Raw genomic sequence first — 23674 nt, 5'->3', positions numbered from 1 at the left:
TGCGTTGTAGACTTGTCATGCATCTTTACAATTTGCAAAGTTAATTCTCAAATGTTGTTAGATAAGGTCGTTAGTGGGAGACTAGTTTTGTTACAGCGTTGTGCTATCATTCATTTTGTGTACCAGACCTATTAAAGCATCTCGTAGAGTTGTCTGATGAGCTGGTTTACGATGAGTATATTTATGCAATATTTGTATCATAAAATATATATATGTTTCGGTCACGCGAGCATACTAAACATACTTCAACTTTTATGGAAATGAAATCAGACAGTGTAAATTGTATAAATCATTGATACTTGAATGCATGAAAAGATTTTCAATGTCTACAAAATGTGGTTGTAATAAAGTAATGATAATCTTATATTACATCATAAATGTGTAAAAGGAAGAGAAACGACAATTTGGGCTGACCAAGTGGAAGTAATTAAGCTCAATCTAGATTCACAAGTTTCATATAAGACAAGTTCCCGTCAAAATTTATCTAAAAGTGTTACTACTTTCTTAGTTAACTACATTTTTTCTTAATAATGTTGGTTTTGGTATGGTGAACAGGAAATCTATTTTATTGATGAAACGTTTGTATGACGACACAAGAATTGAAAATGCGAAAAGATTTCACTAACCTTTGTTTAAATCTTATTTTCTTTGTATTTATATAGATGGCTTGCGTCTAAAGTCGTTCCCCAAACGCAGGCTTCTTTTAATGTTCTCTTTCTCAGCAAAATGATAAAAAATGAAGACACATGTATTCACCCTTCGTTTCTTGTTTCGGTTTAAAGCATGAAATGAATATGACAATTGTCGGAACTTATATAAATAAGTAATAGATAGTTGTTATTTGATACTTTATTAGTTGTGACACGTTGAAAGTCAGGGTCTTCTGCACAGATCTAATAATTATTAGATCTGTGGTCTTCTGTCGCTGGCAATGAAGGCAAAAGCTTGAAATGTTTAAGGTTATCTGTGATGCGGAATAGTTAAATTGGAATAGTTATATTGAGTAAAATTGACAATTTGTGTCGACTGCGCGTACAGTAGGATAGTATACAGTCCCAAAAAACGAATCGCCAGACGCATGACTCCTTTGTGCTAACGCGCAAAGGAGAAAATTGCTACAACAATGTTTTAGGGCGAAATAAAATTCTTTCTAAAATCCTTCTTCGCGCGGGAGTCACGAAAAGAAGAAACACGTGAACATGAAACCATTGCTTGTAAGTACGGTGGCCCACAAGGGACACGACTTCTTTATACAAAACTCACGTGCAGTCCTCACTTATTTGTAACCTGATCCATAGAAATAGACCTTCTCAGTAGAAATAGACCTTCTCCGTAGGAATAGACCTTCTCCGTGGAAATAGACCTTCACCGTGGAAATAGACCTTCACCGTGAAAATAGACCTTCTCAGTAGAAATAGACCTTCTCCGAGAAATGACCTCTCCGTAGAAATAGACCTTCTCCGTGAAATAGACCTTCTCCATGGAAATAGACCTCCGTAGAAATAGACCTTCACCGTGAAATAGACCCTCCGTAGTAGACCTCTCCGTAGAAATGGACCTTCTCCGTAGAAATGGACCTTCTCCGTGGAAATAGACCTTCTCCATGGAAATAGACCTCCGTAGAAATAGACCTTCTCCGTGGAAATAGACGTTCTCCGTGAAATGGACCTTCTCCAGAAATGGACCTTCTCCGTGGAAATAGACCTTCTCCGTGAAATAGACCCTCCGTGAAATAGACCTCCTGGAAATCGACCTTCTTCGGAGAAATCGACCTTCTTCGGAGAAATCGACCTTCTCTGTAGAAATCGACCTTCTCCGTGGAAATCGACCTTCTCCCTAGAAATCGACCTTCTCCGTAGAAATAGACCTTCTGCGTAGAAATAGATCTTCTCCGTAGAAATCGACCTTCTCCGTAGAAATAGACCTTCTCCGTAGAAATGGCAAATAGAGGGCTCTGGCAAATACCGGTTCTAGATGTCAAATATATCAAATTCTAACCTTTCAAAATGGCGGCGGAAACCACAAAGTGAAACTTGTATAGGGAAAGTGAGGCTTTTAAATGGCGCGTTTTTGTAGTGAATGTGGCACGAAATTTGCTAATGAGGCAGCAAAATACTGTCATAACTGCGGAAAGGAATTTTCAGGTAAATTTAATCAAAGTATCATAACAGTGATCAGTGATCGGTGGTCTGTGAAGGATTTGATCATACATTATTTCATTATGTGTATGATTCATACCCTATGTGAGCTATTGTATACTTTTGTGATATCGGGGACATATACCAAACATTCACAAAAATACTTCAATTAATACATTTCTTGCTTTCAATTTGTAGAATTCCCACAAAATGACTGTCACCATCAACAAGATTGTATTGAATACTTATTTCATCTGGGATACAAGAATCATGACATCACCAATTTATTAAAAACATATCATGGTATTACGATGTGTGTCCGCACATTAAAAAGAAAACTACAAAAATTTGAATGAAATGGCAATTTTTTCAGGTTGTGAACAAAAGTAGAATTTTTGAAGATCTTTTTTACATTATACATCAATTATGTTGAATTTGCAACTTAGCAGATATACCTTGGAAAGCATTGGAATCCTGCAAGAAATCGAGAAAGAATTTTTAATTATAAACTTCTGCCATTTTGCAATTGCTTCCTTCTTCACTAAATTTAGCTGTCATCCCATCTAACAGCTGATCGGCAGAAGGCAAAAGAAAAGAACACTCCGCAACAAATAGTGCCTTCAATTTCATTAAAGGGAAACATGCAGAAAGAAGTTGGACATGTTTCTGCAGATGACGGAGGAGAATTTTTGTCATCATCATCACTTATATCAATAAAGCTTTTTACTTTTGTTGCTTCCTTTTTCTCACTATCTTGAGTGACCACCATTTCATTGCAAGTATCAGAAATTTTAGTAAAACTTTCCAGTTGTATTATCTCTGTTTTTTCATTATTTTGAGCATCATAGTCATAGTCATCAGAGTCTGAATACGGAAAATCTTGGACTCTGTCCAAATCTATTGTAGTACACAGATAAAAATATTTTTTTGAATAGGGTTTTCCTAATTCCTGTTTGTACTCACTCAATACAAACTGTGCTGCACTGCCAGGTAACTTCTGTACAATAGAATGGTCTGGATAGAGAAGAGTGTAGGAAGTATAATTATTGAACTGTCTAAAATGCTTTGAATGTTTATTTATTGCAGCCTTCATTAAGTCAGCTGCATTACATTGAGATGAGACAATTAGGGGTAGTGTTCTTCCCTTCAGCCTTTTTAACCTTTTCCCTTCAGCTTCTACAACACCAACTTGAATTTTAACATCCTCATGTTGCTTTGGTTTCTTACACAATTGAATTTTCTTAGCTTGACTCACTTGCTTTCTTTTCCGATATTCATTGAATGTTAATGTTGACATCGGTCTACTGGAGTCATTTGGCAACAGCAAACTTGAACTTAACTGGATGATAATGTTGGCTCATTAATGCTTGGTGTTGAAGGTAGATTTTCTGATTAGAAAAATTTAAAAAGGAAATATTGGTGGCATGTAATGTACATGCATCAAAGAGAAATATGTGTATAAATGCAAATTAAAATTACTAGCCTTTCGCAAAATTTGCCCTATTAACATGTAAAATGAAAATACATTATAAGTTTTCAGAATCTTTACATAACCACAATAATATTTACGCACAATTAATATCCACAATTCATAATTGATGATTCTATTGATTCATTATAGAAAAAATTTAAGAAGAAAGGTTTTATTACCTGCAGATGTTGGTTTCCCGCAGTTATGACAGTATTTTGCTGCCTCATTAGCAAATTTCGTGCCACATTCGCTACAAAAACGCGCCCTTTAAAGGCCTCAGTTTCGCTATACAAGTTTCACTCAGTGAAGTCGACATTTGAAAAACTGGAATGATAACCGAAGCCAAAATTGAAGCCAAAAATATTTGTTGTCATCATTCGTCATCACACGTCAGGCTCTAGTCTCGCGTGTTCATTTTAATTTTTAAATCATTTGTCCCTTGGTAATAGTAGAGTTCGGATCTTGATCAGAGCGTAAAATAACGAAATTTTGGAAGGAAAAGTTTCATGGAAAGTGAATCAAAGTGATAAATCGAGAAGCAAGGTGAGGTGAACTTAGTCGATCTGCTCTTACGCTGCGGTTTTCCTTTAAAACATATCAAAGTCTTTAAGGATATTCAATTACTGATATCGAGATGACAACCATTTAGTATTTCAAGCACTATCAAAATCGATAAAAAATACAATTGCTCTGTAAAAAGTAAAATGCGAGTTATAGACTCAATATTTTTTATAAACTGGATATCCAAGTTTCTTTTTTCTTCTGAAAAACAGATCTTTACATTCACTGAAATGACAAAAAAGACAAACACTGTCTGATACCGTTTGAAAACTTACCTTCCGATGTAAGAAAAATTTTTGCTAGAATATTTTCTCGTCATATTTTCTATTGTATTGTCTTTTTAGCAAACAGTGTAATTTTCAGTTGGCTTTTCCTCGTTACAAGTTGTAAGTCACAACGAACTCACTGTAGTAAAGTTTCAGCTGTAAAAAATAACCTTTTGCAAAGAGTTGGCCTCATGTGTTGTTTGTCGTGATGTTGTTTATATGTTTATGCTTTTGCAATTTGTATTCAAATTTATATTGGCCGTGTATGTTTGGCACTCAGGGAATGAAACTGACGTACAAACCGCGTGAATATTCGACTTTGAAGGACTGGAACTGACGTACAAACCGCGCAAGAGACTAGGGCTTTGGCTTCAATTTTATATTTATAAAATGTATTGTAGTTATCATTCCAGATATATATATATATATGGAGTTCACTGGTTTCACCCATTGAGTTCTATAACGGATAACAATCATTGAGTTATAGAGCTCAATGGTTTCACCTTGTGATTTCCGCCGCCATTTTGAATTGTAAGAATTTGATATATTTGACATCTAGAGCCGGTATTTGCCATTTCTAGGGAGAAGGTCTATTTCTAAGGAGAAGGTCTATTTCTACGGAGAAGGTCTATTTCTACGGAGAAGGTCTATTTCTACGGAGAAGGTCTATTTCTATGGATCAGGTTACAAATAAGTGAAGACTGCACGTGAGTTTAGTATAAAGAAGTCGTGTCCCTTGTGGGCCACCGTATGTAAGTGCATTTTATAATCTTTAGGCATTTCATCACTTTCAAATGATGGAAAAATAGATCGATTTTGGAAAATAATACCGTTTCATGTATGAAAACACCGGACATAAAATCACAACAAAATCAATAAAAAGGGGTTTTTCTCAAGAAACGGTAAACTACAGTAAAAAACAAAAGAAAGCAAATCCTTTGTCGCCTTATAATATTACCAAGACCACCATTAATAAAAGATATACACAAATAATCACAACTACATTGATTAATATAATAAATATACTTCTAACATTCTAGAAAAACCTTAAAAAACAATCCCTTTTCCGGTTCCCTGACTAAAGTGTGAGCAAAAGGAGTGGTAGCATGGGATTGAGAAGGACACTTGTGACTATTGAACTGAAATTACATGGGAACGCTACCTGTAATACAAAACCCTAATAATTTTTTGAAGCCATGATTATATCCCAGACACGCGTGTGTAGTCAATCACTTTTCTCTCCGTGAGAGAATCTCGAAATACTAAACACGCATGACTGGGGTGAAATCTTGCGTGTCTGGGGTAAGATTTGGCTTCAATTATTGGCCTCAAGTAGCGTCCATGTTTGTGACACAAACTAGAACGCTAAACTTGCCGCTATTTTTGATTTAGCACAGACCAAGAACCTACAGAAGCCGCCATCGCCATATTTTTTTGAGTTTTTAGAAGTTCTATGATATTATTTTTAAAATATCAATAACCGTTGACGTGATAAATCCCATTCCCATGATCCATGTGTCCATTGGTCAAAGCGTTCTTTCGATGATCACAACAAAACTGCGCGATCCTCTCGCAAGCGACCCGCGCGACTTCCACAGGACATGTGAGGACAACGCGAAAAAAGTTGGGGGACATTGAAAACACTGCACAGAAGAAAATAAGAAAAATACTTTGATTAATTTTCTCTACTATGCAACTGTTTCTGAGCTGGCCAAAACAACAAAAAAGTCTACACTGTAACGAAATGAATAATGATAATGATCTAAAACATAGGTCAAGGACCAGACTTGTTTGTTGGATTTTTATGAACACTTCAACAACCTTCTTGTCATCATTAAGAGCAGTAATATAGAGACATAATGACAGCCATGCAAAGAAACAAGAACCAAACAAAATTCGTCCAAACTTGGCAAAAATAAAAAGACGCTCAAAAGACATAACACGAATCGAAATTTTTCTGGATTTGCATCAAAGTGTTACGGACAAATGTCATGTGTACCTAAATATCGATAAAGGAGTGTGTCCAATTAAGTACATGGGTGTACCTAAGTATCCACTTGGCTATACCTCACTGTACAAAATAATCGACTTAGGTGTACCTAACTATTCACTTCAGTTAAATAAATGTCTACTTGGGATAAGTAAAACGACATACATGTCTCAAATGAAAATAAGATGAAGTAACATGGATATATGCATGGTTGAACGACAGTGAGGAACTTACCGTTGCTGGCAAAACAAAAACTGATTGTTCGGCCATCAATTTCTGTGTAAAATCAACATCATCTTTCACGTTGTGTAACCTATCAACTTTGATACCGATCTAAAATAAAAACCGACACGTTTTAAAGAGATTATGATTAAGATTATGAACGAGCAAAAAAGAAAATTGACAAGTTTCTCTTACCAACATATACATAGCACCTTGTGAGCGGACTGGATAAAGTTCTGGCAGCAATGAAAGACTTTCGTAGAATATATTTGATGTTTTCTAAATGAAAAAATGACAAAATGTGACGAAATTCTTGCTTTTAAATTTTTTAATCAGTGATGAGTTGGTTAAGTTCTATATACATTGACGGACCTGAAGTTGTTTAACTTATATTTGAAGGACCAACAATAACCTGACAGAGACGTCGTAAGGCTTGTCTTATCTAAAACACAGTTAAAAAAATAATTAAGTATTTTGCAATTATTGCATTCTTAACATCAATCACCAACAGCCATCGTTTGAGGTAAATGTGTTTCTCTAAAATGTTTATTCTTCCTGAACGTCTGGAGTAATGGCGAAGCAAGACCTTAATACTTCTGCAATTCTATTTTTAAGAAAATTATACAGTCAAACTTGTATTAAGCGGACAGCCTCGGCGAACGGACTAGCTACCGCTTAATGGAGGTGTCCGTTTAACAGAGATACTTGTCACCAGGCCTCTCTCCGTTGAAAATAACCTAAATGGTAAAATCAACAACTAAACGGTGCAGATATATTTAGAAATGACTTCAGTTAATAATAAAGAAACTGAGAAATATTTTTGGTAATATTTAGTAATATTCAATAAATAATAAGTGGCTGAACGAAGATTTTGCTGTAATGTCATCTTTTAGACAACGACAAACTACATTTGACATTGACAAGTTATGTTTAATAATAATTGGTAAACAATTTCATGTTTGATATAAGTATTTTATCTTCAATGCACTTGCATTATGAAAAATGTCTTCGTACTTGTTAAGACAGTATGTTTGTGACTAACATTATGTCTGTAGATAACATGAAATATTTTGAAAAATTGTTCGTTAAACACAGGTTTTTGTGTTATTGGACAATTTTTGTGTCCGCGTCTGCTCAATAGAGGCTTCATTCCTACGAATTATACATGATTCTGGACTTTACAAAGTGTCTGTTCAATACAGGGCCGCTTTATACAGCTTTGACTGTAGTTCATATCTTTAGAAAATTTATTTTTTCCCAATTTTTTCCAGGAGATAAACACAAAAATTTTTCCGTTAGAGTGAAAACAGGATGACTTAGCTATTGATCTGGAGTCATAACTATCTCAATACGGTGGCGATTAACATGACAACGAAAAACAATGATTGTACCGTTGACTTTAAGGAATACCGAAAAAACGTTTTCTTTCAACTTTGACTTCAAACAGCCAAAGCATAGAAAAGATATAAATTCTTGATGGTATTAATGGAGCCTAGTCCGAAACTACAAGCGATATATTCATACCTTCAAACCAAAGGAATCATTTCTGTCGTGAATTACAATCCATCCGATACGCCAGCCTGGCACCAAGAACCTGTCATTGACACACAACGTTTATATGGTTTCCTCAAAATGACGTAATGCAATAGAAATGCGCATGCTCACCTTTTGGCGATGCCACCGACAACTAGAACAGGAACATTTTTTGTTAAACTTCCCATGCTATGGAAAGGCTCTTTGCCGAATGTCTGCAGGAAATAAGAGAAAAAGTTCATTTAGTTCAAACCTTATTCAGTGTTGCCAAGCCTGATCACCTTCTCGGGCAGTACCAATAAAATTTAGAACCTAACCCCCTGCATGTCTAACAACCGTGTCGATGTGAGGCAAGGACGCCATCTTGAAAGATGTCTTAACAAACCAATCCTAACAAACATTTAAAATGAAATCTAGACTACATCAGCGCTTCAACTCTATATACTCAGGAAAAGCAGATATTAGTCGTAATATAAACATCCTCAAGTTTCCCACCTTTCAAAATGGCGGCTTGTCTCACTCGTTTTTTAAATTTCGACAGAGTCAGACAACTAGTATGTATATTGAATTCTAGGTCATTGAGGTTTACCAATATTTTGCTATGCAACCTTGTCATGAATCGTACAACCCGCAGGGCTGCACGCCCATTTTATTCAGTCAATTTTACCCAACTTCGAGATGCACAAATATTTTGAAGCGTTCATGTCTAAGCGAATATTACAATCGTGATGACCTTACATTAGTTGAAACAAGCACGTATTAAAAAGTCGTCACGTGACATGCAATTAACGAACACTTACGACATGCGCGTAAACTTCATCACAGAGAACTGGGACGCGGTATTTTTCAGCAACTGTAAGAAAATAAGACCAATATGAATGCACGAAGTTTGTTGGTCAAATCGGCGGAAAAACTTGTACATGTCTTGAGATATTTACTGTTCAAAATTTCTTCCAAATGTTCTCTTTGTACACAGAACCACAGGGATTTGATGGGTTGACAACGACAATAAGCTTTGTTCTCTCGTCAATAAGTGAAGCCATATCGTCCAAGTCGACTTCCCAACCATTTTCAGGCTGAAAATTATGAATAATCATTATTCATTTGAACATGAAGTCGAAAGCAAGACTCGAGGTTAGTTTTAAGGGAATCCTTCGAACTATTCAATCTTTGATTTCAATTAAGTATATAATTAGAACTGTCTTTAATCTCCTGTATCACAATTAGAACAAATTTTGAACAGTCTTTAATCTCCATTATCATAATTAGTACACAATAAAAACAGTCTTTAGTCGTAAGCAGTAACGTAAACGTAATATCTTTAATTTGTACAAACTTACAAAGAGCTTATAAGATCGTGCTTCAATCCCCCTCGATCCACAGATGCATTTGTAAAGAGAGAAACCAGGTCTTGGAATTAGGATGTTATCACCACGATCAACTAGGGCGTTCAATGCTATCTCGATTGCTCCAGAGCAACCGCTGGCCAACACAACATCCTGTAAAGAAAACAACATAAACATAGAAGTATAGGCGTTTTCATAGAATTTTTCATGTGAAAGTTTCCGACTCTCTCATTTCTGTCAAAATCAGGTAGAGCTGCTTTCTAAGATCCTCCCTTGATAGACATAGTACATTTTAAGTAGGTGCATACATTACTCGCATTCACCTCCCCGTATTTTTAGGGGTGAGATTAAAACACGTAAATATTAAATGAACTTTCTTCCTTATCGACAACTTATTGAGATGAGGGGAGAGAAGTGTATTCAACAAGGATGCTAGACCCTGTGTAAACTAAAACCGTTTTTCAAGAATATTATTCATTGAAAATGATTTAATGCTTGACTATTGTCAACGAGTTGTATTTTAATGGAATTTAGTGGGATGCCAAAACTTGGGGAGGGCAGAAGGGGGAAGACGATAAAAAGTCAGCTTTCTCTGTCTACATAAGGAGAGAGTCCTTCATGCAGACATAGACATCAATAAAGGTTCGTTTTTTCAGAGCTAAGCAGCTTGAAGTAAAATTATAGACGATGGCTTTAGGGCAACAACAAAACATGTTGACATGAATAACTCCTAAATACTCTTTGAATATCACTATCAACAAGTGTCCCTATAGTTATGGAGCAGGAATATGTACCTCAGCATCCACGATGTATTCAGGTGTTGAACTGTATTTTGCAACGGCATTTCGTGCCTCTTTGCATCCTACAAAACAAATACAGATGATTGTATATGACTGGAATAGTGGAACACACACAGGTTGTGTAAAAAATTCCATCCTATATCCAATGCAAATCCCGAAAATGAAATTCTTTTAACTTCCTTTCAGCCTCCTAGGGAATGAATTACAGCTGAATCGCGCAAGTTGTAAAAATCTTGTGATTTTGATTGAATTCATTTGAAAGGCATCGTCGAAGAACTGGCATATTTTGTCATTTCAAAATGTTGAAGGATTTTATACAGCCTTTGTATTACGAAGACAATCAATCTTTTGAAAAGCGTTCTTTAAATGGACTTATTTGTTCCGAAAAGTTAAAACAAAGTCTAACAATTGTTATCATAGTAAAAAACAATTAGCTCAAGATTTAGGAAAAACTATTTTGCACTGTTGTTTAGCTAGAAGATTCTGTTTTGAATCCAATTTCGTTAATTGATATTTTGAACACAAATTTCCGGGGATAGGATTAGGTTAATTCTTATGATCAAAGCTGTCGGTGTAACTAACCATAGGCTGGCTTGTAGCCGTTGTTTTTCCTGACTTTATTGCGTCACAGAGCGCCTGAACACATTCTTCACTTGGTGGTAGGTTGCCAAAACTGTGGGATCACCTGGAATATAAAAATATTCTCAACGATAACTCAGTCATGCAAGGTTTTGGAAGGTTAGTTTCATACAAGTTGGCTCCGAAGGTGAGGGGTTGCACCGAACCCAGATAATGCTAATGAAACTTCACATGTTTGTAGATGTAGATCGTCCAGGATAGTAGAGTCCTGAGGAGAACTGTTGATGTTGATGTTGACTGACGTTTCGACAACCTTAGTGATAGTCATCTTCAGAGTCAGGTTCACAAACATGTAACGACATTCCTGTGTTCAAACCATTTACTTTAGTAATAAACTTCGTCATCTTTGAACTAATTGTCCAAGATTAAATATTAGTTTTTTTTAAAAGTTTTTGACACTTTAGAAAAATACAGTCTATAGATACCGTCATCCAAAGACCTAGCTGTCACACGGAGATTTAGAAACACAAGCGTACAGGAGCTATCTCTTCTGTGGGGCAGTAAATTTTCCCCAACTCACAATGAAGGTTCCACCGTATTTTAGCTCGACTAACGTTAAAAAGTTGTCCAACTTTTCTGTCTCCAAACTTTCTTTGAGGGCACCTGCTCCCGTGCTCCCCTCCCCATCACGTACGACTATGTTTAAAAACTTTGGAAAAAATTTATCCATTATAGATACCGTCACCAAGAGACCTGACGGGTTTTGTAATTATTTTAAAAACGGCAACAATTTAAAGAGGGCAATAAATAGAATGAAACGTTATTTGAAATCCAACGAAGTTTCTTTTGTTAAGAAAATACAATCATCCAAAAGAATTGAAGTCGCCTGGACGGCGTTCTCAAGGGTTAATGCAACGGAAGATAAGTCTGCCACTGAGCGAACACAGAAATCGCTAATTCGACATTAGCTCTGATTTAAACCGCTTACTTCGAATGCTGCCACTACGAAATAAAATCTGAAAACTACTCACCAACAGTGAGACGAATCACCTCAATTGAGGATTTTCCTCGATGCATTGTCTCCACAACATTTCTTATAGGATTAAACGTGTTCTGTGCTGTATACGACACTGGGATGTCCCAATCTCTTGGTTCACACGTACTCATTCTAAATACTACATACACCAAAAGAACATGACGTCATTGATTTATTTTCGAATAAATTTATTGATTCCAGTGAAGGGGACAGAGTCAGTTAGTGCAACCGAATTTTACAAATCTTTACTCTGTAAATTAGATATTACCAGCGACATGTTGGTTTTAACAGCGTTTAGATCAAAGCCGATATCGGACAAGACACTTGAAAGCTTTTTTATGTTATGCAACACTTTTAGAGTCATAGCAGAAGCACAGACAAAAAGCGTTTTTAGTGATATCTGTGATTTGCAGACACTCTGAAAATATGCATAAAAAATACAAGAAAAGTCTTTGTAGGAGCCAATTCCGGAAGTTACAAAAATAGGAGCGTCGAGAAACATGGCGCTCACACAAAAATCACACGAGATGATTTTCTGCATTTCATAATACTCTGTGTTGGAAGAATATAAGTGTTGCTCTCCAACATTACTTTGTATGTCATGAACAGGATTTTGAAACTCGTTCTTCATGAAATCTTTGCATTGATTGTAAACGGTTTATCTTTCCTCTGCCGTGGAAATTTGAGGTCGAATGTGGTCTGCTATCACAGAGGAACGCGTCGAAACCAGCCTAATTTACTCCATAAACGTAAATTTTCCAGCAAAATTGATATTCATGTCTTTAGAAAATGAATTACATAATTTCCATTCGTTGTTTTTTTCCAGTGAATGAACACAAAAATATTTTCATCGTAGGAGTAAAAAACCGACAGACTCTTCTACGGTTGGTGTGTATCATTTGTGTCGTCGTGAAGCACAATTTTTGCACAATTAAAGTTTTTACGAAGTTAACATTATTGCCACAAAGGGGTGGTTTAAACAAAGGTAGCTACAGACATACAAAATCTGAGTTGATCTTGCCATGTCATAATGCCATTGAATTTGATTACCTTTTTGAGTGGAGTTGTTTGGCAGCATTTCTGCTGCGGAATCTGATCTTTAAACGCGAGATAATCCGAACAATCTGTTTAATTAAACTGATTTTCCATCACCATGAAGAATTAGCTAAAAGAGGCTCGTCAAATGAATCTGTGGACGTTCGTGGTTTCAATCTAGACATACGTGCAACTGTGGTATGTGGTGCCACGAGGTCAGTCAGACGTTTAAATTATGCTTTTTGAAAGTTTAATCACCGGATGTATTTTAAATACAAGTCAATTGCTCACGCTTAAATATTCATCAACAAAACTAATATAGGCAAGCCATGAAAAAGTGTGTTTTCTCCGAAAAGTCAGTTGAAAGTGGCAGTTTTTTGACTTCTGCTGTGCAAACATTTCTGTTTTCATTCACTGCAGGAAGAAAAATGAATGAAAATAATTTTCTAAAGAAATGAATGCCAATTTTGCTGTAAAATTTGCATTGTAGTGGTAAAAGTTCAGCACCTTGTTCCATACACACCTTGTTCCATCGATAAAGTTTTACAGAAATGAACAGAAACTAACAATTATAGCAGTTATGTTTCGAAAGATCTATGTTCAAACAAAATTTGACAGTTCTGGCAAAATATTTTCGCACACCTTCGTCTAGCCCATCAACGGCCATAGAGCAACCAATCAAATCAACGTTGCCACGGAGACATTGCCGGTTAAGCATTAAAGCATAAATATTTAAAAAGTTGTTACATAACTAAAATAGGAAGTTTGACGGATATAAGGCACTCCTTTCTTTCTAATTAAAACGCAAATTTACCTTTTATTGAATATTGCGTTTTATATGTTTGCCCTCTTGAAAATGTCCAACAAAACACGTGTTCACGGGAGGAGCTACTACACCTACCTTACACCCTCCTCCCCTCTCCCTCCCCCCGACGATGACGACTTCATGTTTGGCCAATATATTGCCGTTAACAAAAATCATCGCCATATTCGTTAAGACCCCGAATAAATTCAAAACTAATAAGAGTATATCGCCACTTTGAATACAAATTATATAAAAGAAGTATCGCTCTCCAGCCCATGGTGCATAGGCAAAAGCGCTATGTAAGGCGGGATGGTTTTTTGAAAATATACAGACGTCATCGTTAATTGTTGTGTAATCAGACGAAATATTCTTAAGGTCAGCTTTTCGTTGTCAACAGACATTACGTTTATCGTGCACACATAATTTGAATCCTGATTCAACTAATGACTAATTTTCATGTCGAAAAATTATGAACAAAAGCTTGCACATTTACGGTCGTTTTCATCAACGAACATGTGACTGAACAGAAATAAGACCCATGGGATTTTTGACCTGGGAATTAATGACATATAGGATGTTTGACCTGAGCGGTTATCACGCCAGGGATTATTTTGATCGGAGAAGTTATGACCCACAGGGTTTTTTTGACCTGAGTTAACTCATGGGATTTTTTGTTTTGGGAATGTAAGACCTATGGGATATTTGGACCAGAGAAGTCATAAATCCTAGAATTTTTGACCTGGGAAGTAAAGACCCATTGAAGTTCTTGAAATGGGAAGTTATGCCTTACCCACAGCTCCCGAATGCACCTAAAAATAATCCCCTGCCCCCTGAATGCCAACAGAACACACATTTAACCCTTTTCATTTCAACACAAACTAAAAATACTTAAATTTGCATAAAGATCACTAATTTTCCTTTTTTTTGATTTACAATGTGATACGGTTAAAAAATCATTTTCTACGCCTCAAAGTCTTAACTTGTTGAAGATTTATATGCTGCCACAACAACAATTCCAATGCTGATTGCTGCAGGTATCACCCAAGACAATGCACTATATAATATTAAAAACAATTTATCATATGAAGATAAACAATTGATTCTTCATGTTTACTTTGGCAATTGCTCCCTATGATTATCCTTTTTAATTCCCATGGTAATGCAACGAGCCCCCTGCCATGTTAAGACTGATACTGCCTACATCCCACGTCAATGCCGTGCATCCCCAAGTTATAACTGTTTACTACCCAATGTTAATACTGTATACTCCTCATTATCACCTTCTACTGCCCAGATGGTGAACCTTGAATGTCAATAATACTAACCCCTCTCAAAAATAACATACTAAAATAGAGACTTTGTCGTGGTGAGAAATGAAAATAGTTCTAAAGATAGTGAATGGTAGTATAATAAGTTGATAGTTTTAAAAGAACTGTTTTGTAAAGAGCACTGGCCAATAGTTCTAAATTAAACAAAATGATGCATTTAATTTAGAACTATTAAGTTAGTGCTCTTTACTTACAACAGTTCTTCTAAGAACTATCAACTTATTATATTACTTTTACCATTCACTATGGTATTTTCTATCTTTAGAACTATTTTCAAATAACATACTGTCCAGTGTCCACCTTCAACAATTCCTCTGGTTAATATTTGACCATTATTTCGGCCTACCTTAAAGCACTCTTTTTTGTTTCTCTCTCTGGCTCCTCCTTGAAATGAGAGATTATGAAAGCTTACATGAGTTAATTTGCTTAAAAACAAAGAAATAACAATATTACAATATGGATGCTCTTTTAATATCACATATTAAGTAAATGGTTTGAACACTGAAGTATCAATTCATGTTTCTAGATATTGACTGTCCAAGTTAGTGGAGTCCTAAGAAGGACAATTAGTGTGTTCAACTGTCATTCTCAGGACCCACAAGCATGGATGATGTACAAAGACAAATATGTTAGTAGAAAACCATTCTCTGACACACTCGATCCTTATGCAAGCTGATTTCAAATGTCTAATATTTCAATACTACATATAAATTTAAGCATCAATTTTACTTTTGCCACAGTGCATAAACAAACAGTAGTCCCACTCTATTGAAATTTTTTGTGTAGCACATATCTTATTATGCATGTGATTGGCATAGTGGCAGCCAGTCAATTGTATTTCCTTATCAATAGGAGCATTTTGGTGGCTAGCGGCAGCCAGTAATCTAATTTAAATATACAGCACAAAGTTGCACAGTGGAGTGAGACTACTGCTTGTTTTTAAATTGAGCTTTTGCTGATTTGGGTAATGAATGAAGAAGTAGATTCGTACCAGTACAAAATCAGGCGCTCTATCCTCCTAAAAAATAAACATCATCTGATTAGTAAAAGATTACAGTTGTCATGGTGATGTGTAAGACAGAATGATTTGCTAATAAGCGTTTTCATAGAATTATTTGTGTAAAAAACCCCGAATCTCTAATTTTGTTAAAATCGGTTATAGCCGTTGCTTTCTCAGGTGTCCTACCCCTTGAAAGACATAGCACATTTTACGTAGGTGCATACGTTACTTGCATTCACCCCCCGGTATTTTGAATGGTGAGACTGAAACACTTAAATCTTAAATGAACTTTGTTCCTTATTGAAAACGTATTGAGAAGAGTTGGGGAGGGGTGAGAGAAGTATTCAACAAGAATGCTACAACCCTGTGTAAATTAAAAATCATCGTTGCTTAAGAATATTACTCACTGCAAATGATATAACGAGATGAAACGTAAGAAAACAGCCACATTTTCGTTAACTGTTGTCAGAGTTGTATTTTAAAGAAATCTACAATGAATGCCAAACTGCTTGAGGGGCAGAAAGGGGTGGAGAGGATGAAAAGATAGATTTCTGCTTTCATAAGAAGGAGTCCTTCATGTTAAAGTAGATATCAATAAAGCTGCTTGAAGTAAAATTAGAGATGATGGCTTTAGGAAAACGAACATGCAATTGTCCTCCCAAGTAATTTATCAATATCACTATCAACAAGTGTCCCTATAGTTATGGAGTGAATATACCTCAGCATCCTGCTCAGGTGTTGAACTGTATTTATGACGGTATTTCTGCTCCTTGCATCCCAAAACGAATACAGATGATTGTATATGACTGAATAGTGGAACACACACAGTGTGAATCAAAACAACAGCAATCTTTCATGTGAAGCAAACACTGACAATTATCATACCGTTCTTTCCACACTCCTTAAATCATAATACAAATTATAAATATGTACGTCATGCAAGCTAGAATAATGCAGCGAAATTCCACTTTACGTGGTACTATCAATCAGTTCCATTACGAATGGTTCAAGTAGCCACAGAGCAACGAATAATTATTATTGTGTCATTACAGTAAGGGAACTTACACTGTTTACTAGTAGACTATATTCAAAAAATTGAAGCCTACACAAATTTCAGCTACTGTCCAATGCAAATCCCGAACACGAAACTCCTTTAAATTGTGTTCAGCCTCCTAGGGAATAATTTACTGCTGAATAGTGCAGGTTGTAAACATCTTGTGATTTTGAATTCATTTCAAAGTCATCGTCAGAAAATTGGAATATTTTGTGATGTCTAAATGTTGAAGAATTTTATACACCCTTTGTATTACAAAGACAATTAATCTTTTTGAAAAAATGTTCTTTAACTGGAGTTGTTTGTTCCAAAAGATTAAAATAAAGTCTAACTATTGTTATCATTGTAAAAAAAGAATTGGCAAGAACTATTTTGCGCGATTATGTTGCTAGAGGATTCTGCTTACAATCCAGTTTCATTAAATGATATTTGTGAAGATCGATTCAGGGTGGTGATGCACCATTATTTTGCTAGAAGATTCTTCTTGGAATCCAATTTTGTTAAATGATATTTTGAAGATAAATTTCCCAGGGGGTTGGGTCCAGGGTGATTGAAGCACTCAAAGCAATTGATGTAACTAACCATGAGCTGGCTTGTAGCTGTTGTCCTTTCCGACTTTATTGCGTCACAGAGCGCCAAAACACATTCTTCACTTTGGCAGTTGCCAAAACGTGGGATCACCTGTAATATAAAATATTCTCAACGATAACTCCAGTCATGCACAGTTTTTGGAAGATTATCTTGAAACAATTTGGCTCCAAAGGAGGGTTGCGACGAACCCAGATAATGCTATTGAAAGTTCGTCATCTTTGAATTAACTTTCAAGATTAAATATTAGTTTCTCTTTCAAAAGGTTTATGGAAACTTTGGAAAAAAATACTGTCCATTAGATACCGTAATCAAAGACCTAGCTGTCACACGGAGATTTAGAAACATAACTTTCTGTTCGACCGACGATTGAGCAGAGAACGGTTTAGCTAATAAGCTATTTACTAAATTAACATCAGTTGAGCAAATCGTAGTCGCACTTGAAGCCATTGTACGTTATCAGGTACGTTATCCGTGTGGCATAACTGCACCTAGTTTAGCTAGAACATAAAAGCCTCGCATCATAAGTGTAAAAATATAAATCACAAAAAAACACATTGTGGTTGCAATATTCACTCTCACTTGGCTGTAACATTGAAAAAGTATTTAACGGAATCAACGCTAAACTATACAATACCTATTGTAAAACAGTTATCTCGAATTTCGACATCCAAATGGAGGAAAAAGGTTTGTCTCTCGTTTTAAATGTGGAAATATATGTACGTATGTATGTATGTATGTCATTCTAGGCATGAAAATCAAAGTACTAATGAACTGCATGCTTTTAGTTATATTTTTAAACCAGGTTTTCTTTTGACTGCATCGTGTCAAAGTAAAGAGCCTGTTCATTTATTCAAAATTGTGGTTCGTGAACGTCAAGTAAAGTTTGAAAACCAGACTGAAAATTGAAGAGGGATTGTTATGTACATACTTTACGTATGTCAGAGCTCTGAATTTCCAATTTATTCGCCGGTTTAACAAAAAAAATCTGCCAAGCACAATTACGCCACCAAAACATATTAAAAATTGCAGAACAGTCAAAAATTTAGCTGCCCAGCAACAATCCAGATTCGTGAAATAAAAGTTTTTAAGGACTACTATCTTGACAAAACTCTTTATCCAACAGCGAACAGCTTGAAAAAAAGGAGAAAAAAAGCAGTTTTAGATAAACTAAAAGCAGACATCTGTAAGACTCCAAACAATATGAACACCTCATCAAAGTGCTACGTGAACCTATCTTTATCATCACAACACCAGAATCATGTAGTTGGAATTTCTGTCAAAATCAGCTACAACGTTGACAAACGAGTAATAAGTAAAATTCACGAACTTTTCAGTAAGAACGTTACTCAACCCAACGAGATGAAACGATGCCTGGACGATTATGTAGAAAAAGAGCTTTTCTAAAATTTATCATCCAACGAACGACCTGGTGCAAACTGCAGAAAATATTATCCGACGAAGCAAGATTTGCGCAATTACATTTCCAGTGCCATTGCTGTCAATAAGTTCAGGAAAGATGACCAACAATCACTAAAACACAAAGCTGACGTCTGGAAAACAAATAAAAAATGCAATATTTTTTACAGACCAACGGAAGGAATGACGGCAAATAATAGTTGGCAGGCAAAAAAGCAGACATTTCTATTTGTTCACCAAGAACACTGGCAACAAATGCTTTTAAAATCATGTGGATCCAAATTGGCTCTGATAAATGCAACGTACAGAACCACAAATACGTGTTGCGCATTTGCGTTCATACTAGTGTTGGGTATAAAGTTGTGGCTGAATTCATTTGTCAGAACAAGGAAACACATCGTGGAGACCATCTTACTTCATGTTAGACTTTACAACGCCAGAAATAAACGCCTTAGTAAAGCTGTTTCCAGACGCACATGTTTATATATGAGACTTTCACCGTATTCAGGCTTGGCAAAGATGGCCACGGTTGGCCAAAAACGGTCTCAGCTCATTACAACAGCAAGAATTTCTCCACCTTTTACAGCAAGTGGCAAGATCAACACATCAAAATCAGTTCGACGATGAATTGGAAGCACTTCGAAGCTCATCAGTTTATGAGAAAGCCCATATCAAAAGCTACGTTGAAAACACATGGATCACTTGCAAAGAACAGTGGGCTCAAATTCTCAGAAAACAACAAGCTGTTAATATCGTGAACACCAACAATGGCGTCGAATCGCAAAACAGGCACTTAAAGTACAATTATCTTCCAAGAGCTATCGAAAAATGAAGATATGGTGTAGTTACACTAATGGTAGAGTCATTTCTTCCAGACTCTTATCAGCACTACAAAGACAACAACTTCAAACAAAGCAGCCAATACATAAAGGTCAACAAGACTTCTCCATACTATTTGCATAATCGTCCAAACTACTTTATCAAGTACTGTATGAAAAGTTCATTCGCATCGCGCGATATTCGTGATAATGATGTTGATTGCATCGACAATAATAAAGGTGGTTTCCGCGTTAGGAGCTCATCAGACAAAACTAAATGGTATGAAATCAATCTTAGTGTTCCAAAGTGTAGCTGTGATTCGTGGAGAAAAACGCAATTCCCATAAAAACACATGTACGCAATTTTCAATAATTGAAGAATGAATTTCACAGTTCTTCCATTAAACCCGTAAAACAGCGTTTTCATAACATTGGACAAATGGCTTGAGTCAAGAAGAAAATGAAAAAAGAGAAAACACGAGGTGGACTGATAATGAAAACAACAAGAGCAATGCAGAGATTGCCGAGCATACTATGACGTAATAGTGCAAGAGGATGTGCGAAGACGAAACAAAGCAGAAAACAAAATTAAGACAGAAAATCTTGGTGAACTAAAGGAAACTGCACAAACGCGAAAAATTATTGCTGAGAAGTTGAGCTACGTTCGAAATCAGGCATTTGCCGTCAACGAGCTAAAAAACCTTATGAGAAGCGCTTTGACTACGCAAATAAAATGCACGAAATCTTTAACCGGAAATTGCCCAGTCAGTGAATGTTTCCGCTTACCCTCAGAAGAAGTAAAACAAAAAGGCTTGAAAAAAGAAATAACTGGAGTATCATCAAGTACTCATAAAAATTGCCTTTCTGTCAAAAAGAAGCTACTAATAACCATACCAAACAATGATCCTGCAGCATTACAAGTCAAAAGCGCGCTGCATTATCAAACAAGGTAAGATAATTTTCATTTCTACAAACCTTCGACACGAGCTTACAAATTATAATTTTCACTCACAATTTACATCCCAGAACGCACTTCAAGAGCTAGTTGAGCAAGAATTGTTGTATGAGAGTGAAACAGAAGAAATTAAGGCATCAAAGTAAAGAATTGAACTACTGCCAATAGCTCTCAAAAAACAAGACTCTACTTTGACTCACTTGGCGGAAGTGCAGACAAAAAGACACCTAATACACGATGATGTATCTTATAAACAAACTAAGGTAATCATCAAACTTGATCTTAAAAGATTTGCCCAAAAATCATTTTCAACAATCAATATTATCCTTCATGTGGTCATTGTTTGTCACTGCTTTAGTGCTTTGGTAGATGTAAAAACAGGTTGGAACTCAAGCTAATGGCAACGTTTTCAGCCACTCCATTGTAAACAGGAAGATATGTATGACTGTGGAGTGTACATATGTTTGGTAAGCTTGAAATAGCCTAACTTTACTTGAATAGCTATTTTTATAAACATGATTATTCAATAACTGCTCATTTTGCATCAGTTTGCTTGATGTCTAGTGCTTGGCTTTGATTAAAAACCAGCAAACATGGAGACTGAGAGAAAACGAATCCTTTCAACATTACTTGGGTCTTGCTATGATGATATCACACCGTAAGGCATAAATAACATTTGTTTGAATATTTCTATATGGAATTCATTATGAATATCTTAGGAAGCAAAATGTGGCTGTTTGCAAAATATGCAGAGAGGATGACAATGAAGACTGGCTACAGATCAATGTGGTCAATTTTTCATGCAGTTCTTCAATGTTGACTTCTGTCATAACCTTGTCAACACATTTTAGATGTAGATAAAATTATTATCGATATTATTTAATTGCAACAAAAATCATTGTTATGGTATCAGTGCAAATTGTGTAATTAAATGATGTCAAAATATAGTAAATGTGTGAATCATAAATATTTAATTCAAGGTAAAATGAACTGGAAAATTAAATTGATTCGCACCATTGTGCCGGCCACTAATTTGAATCTCAGACATGCTATGAATAGTTTGAAACTGTTGATGAAATGTTACAATAAACTACAAGTTTTACAAATATATCTGAAATAAAATGGCTTATTCTTATTTCTACCTTTGCGATGATTCTTCACAAAAATTTTCAAAATTCATGTAAATGCGTCTACATGATTACTCTGATATGAAATTCAAACGCAAAAACAAACTTGAATCAACTTTTGAGAGATAGCCGCTGCAGTTATTATAGAACTCAATGGTTCCGTCCTCTGAAGATAGGCGAAATACGTAGAGAAAAGACAGTTGCTAGGTTACAAGACAAATCTTGAGATTTTGCAGTATTACGATTACGAACCACCGAATAAAAGCGTGAAAATGAACGAATAAAACATAATGTTGCAAATTGTTTGTGAAATAATATTTATCTCATCTCCATATAGAATATTTACTATTTATTGGGAAATCCACTGTTTCTTTTGCTTTCTTTTAAAATGGCGATGAAATCTCATTAAGCAGAACTCAATTTCCAATGATAAAAAAATGCAGTTTCGAGTTATAATTTTTATTTGAGAAGTAATCGATCATTTCTCATTGTTATGTAATAAAAAACATAAATCATTGGGGAGCAAAAGAGCTACATTTTTCAGGGGCGGATCCAGCTTCTGGGCTGACCGTGGCCCTGTGACGTAGCGAGCGCCTTGGGCGCGAGACAACGCTTTGGGGGTCTGGGGGCATGCTCTCCCAGAAAATTTTGAAATCTAGACCCTCGGAAAAGCGAATTCCGGCATTTTTAATGTTGAATATAACAATATTTTAGTTATAATCTTATCTAAAAAAATTTCTAATATCGCCATTTTTTAATTCTGTTCGGATAGAAAAATAAAAATTTTACTTACGTTGTGGTGTCTAATGTAAAATCAACGCAGTTTCCGTAACTTTCTGTAATCACAGGATTGTTGCCACAGGAGTGAGAGAAAGATGAAGCATGTTATTTTTGCAGTGAATAACCAAAAGACAGTTCACTACAAAAAAATAATTCTCCTTCTTTGTTGCCCCATAAAATGGTCTTTTTCGAAAATCAGCAAGGATGCCTTTTGTAACAGCCATAAAGATGGCAAGATTAATAAAAGCAATGTTCAAAGGTGGTATTCTTCCAACAACAGCAAAGATGTTTATCCAACAATCGTAAAGATTGCAAGATTAATAAAAGCAATGTTCAAAGGCGATCTTCTTCCAACAACAGCAAAGATGTTTATCCAATAATCATAAAGTTAAGGTGATAAAAGCAATGTTCAAAGGTGATCTTCTTCCAACAGCGACAAAATGTTTATCCAACAACCGTAAAGATGGCAAGATTAATAAAAGCAATGTTCAAAGGTGATCTTCTTCCAACAGCAGCAAAGATGTTTATCCAACAATGGTAAAGATGGCAAGATTAATAAAAGCAATGTTCAAAGGCGATCTTCTTCCAACAGCAGCAAAGATGTTTATCCAATAATCGTAAAGTTGGCAAGATTAATAAAAGCAATGTTCAAAGGTGATCTTCTTCCAACAGCGACAAAGATGTTTATCCAACAACCGTAAAGATGGCAAGATTAATAAAAGCAATGTTCAAAGGTGATCTTCTTCCAACAGCAGCAAAGATGTTTATCCAACAATGGTAAAGATAGCAAGATTAATAAAAGCAATGTTCAAAGGTGGTCCTC

General features: G+C 35.7%; 1 protein-coding gene and 1 pseudogene across 1 annotated transcript in view; both read right to left on the bottom strand.

Annotated features, from left to right (window-relative positions):
* Positions 1-5370: 5370 nt before the first annotated feature.
* LOC124448994 lies at positions 5371-12073 on the bottom strand (annotated as a pseudogene).
* Positions 8308-23674, bottom strand: part of LOC124449643 (tyrosine aminotransferase-like) — a 55492-nt gene continuing 40125 nt past the window's right edge. Inside the window, exon 4 of the mRNA XM_047000597.1 lies at positions 8308-8335. The gene's annotated coding sequence lies outside the window, so the exon portion shown is untranslated. The remainder of the gene's footprint in view (positions 8336-23674) is intronic.

This window comes from Xenia sp. Carnegie-2017, unplaced genomic scaffold (assembly GCF_021976095.1).
Source record: "Xenia sp. Carnegie-2017 unplaced genomic scaffold, XeniaSp_v1 HiC_scaffold_23, whole genome shotgun sequence".
Lineage (NCBI taxonomy): Eukaryota > Metazoa > Cnidaria > Anthozoa > Malacalcyonacea > Xeniidae > Xenia > Xenia sp. Carnegie-2017.
The sequence above is the reverse complement of the archived record's forward strand: the minus strand, read 5'-3'. Positions and strand labels throughout refer to the sequence as shown.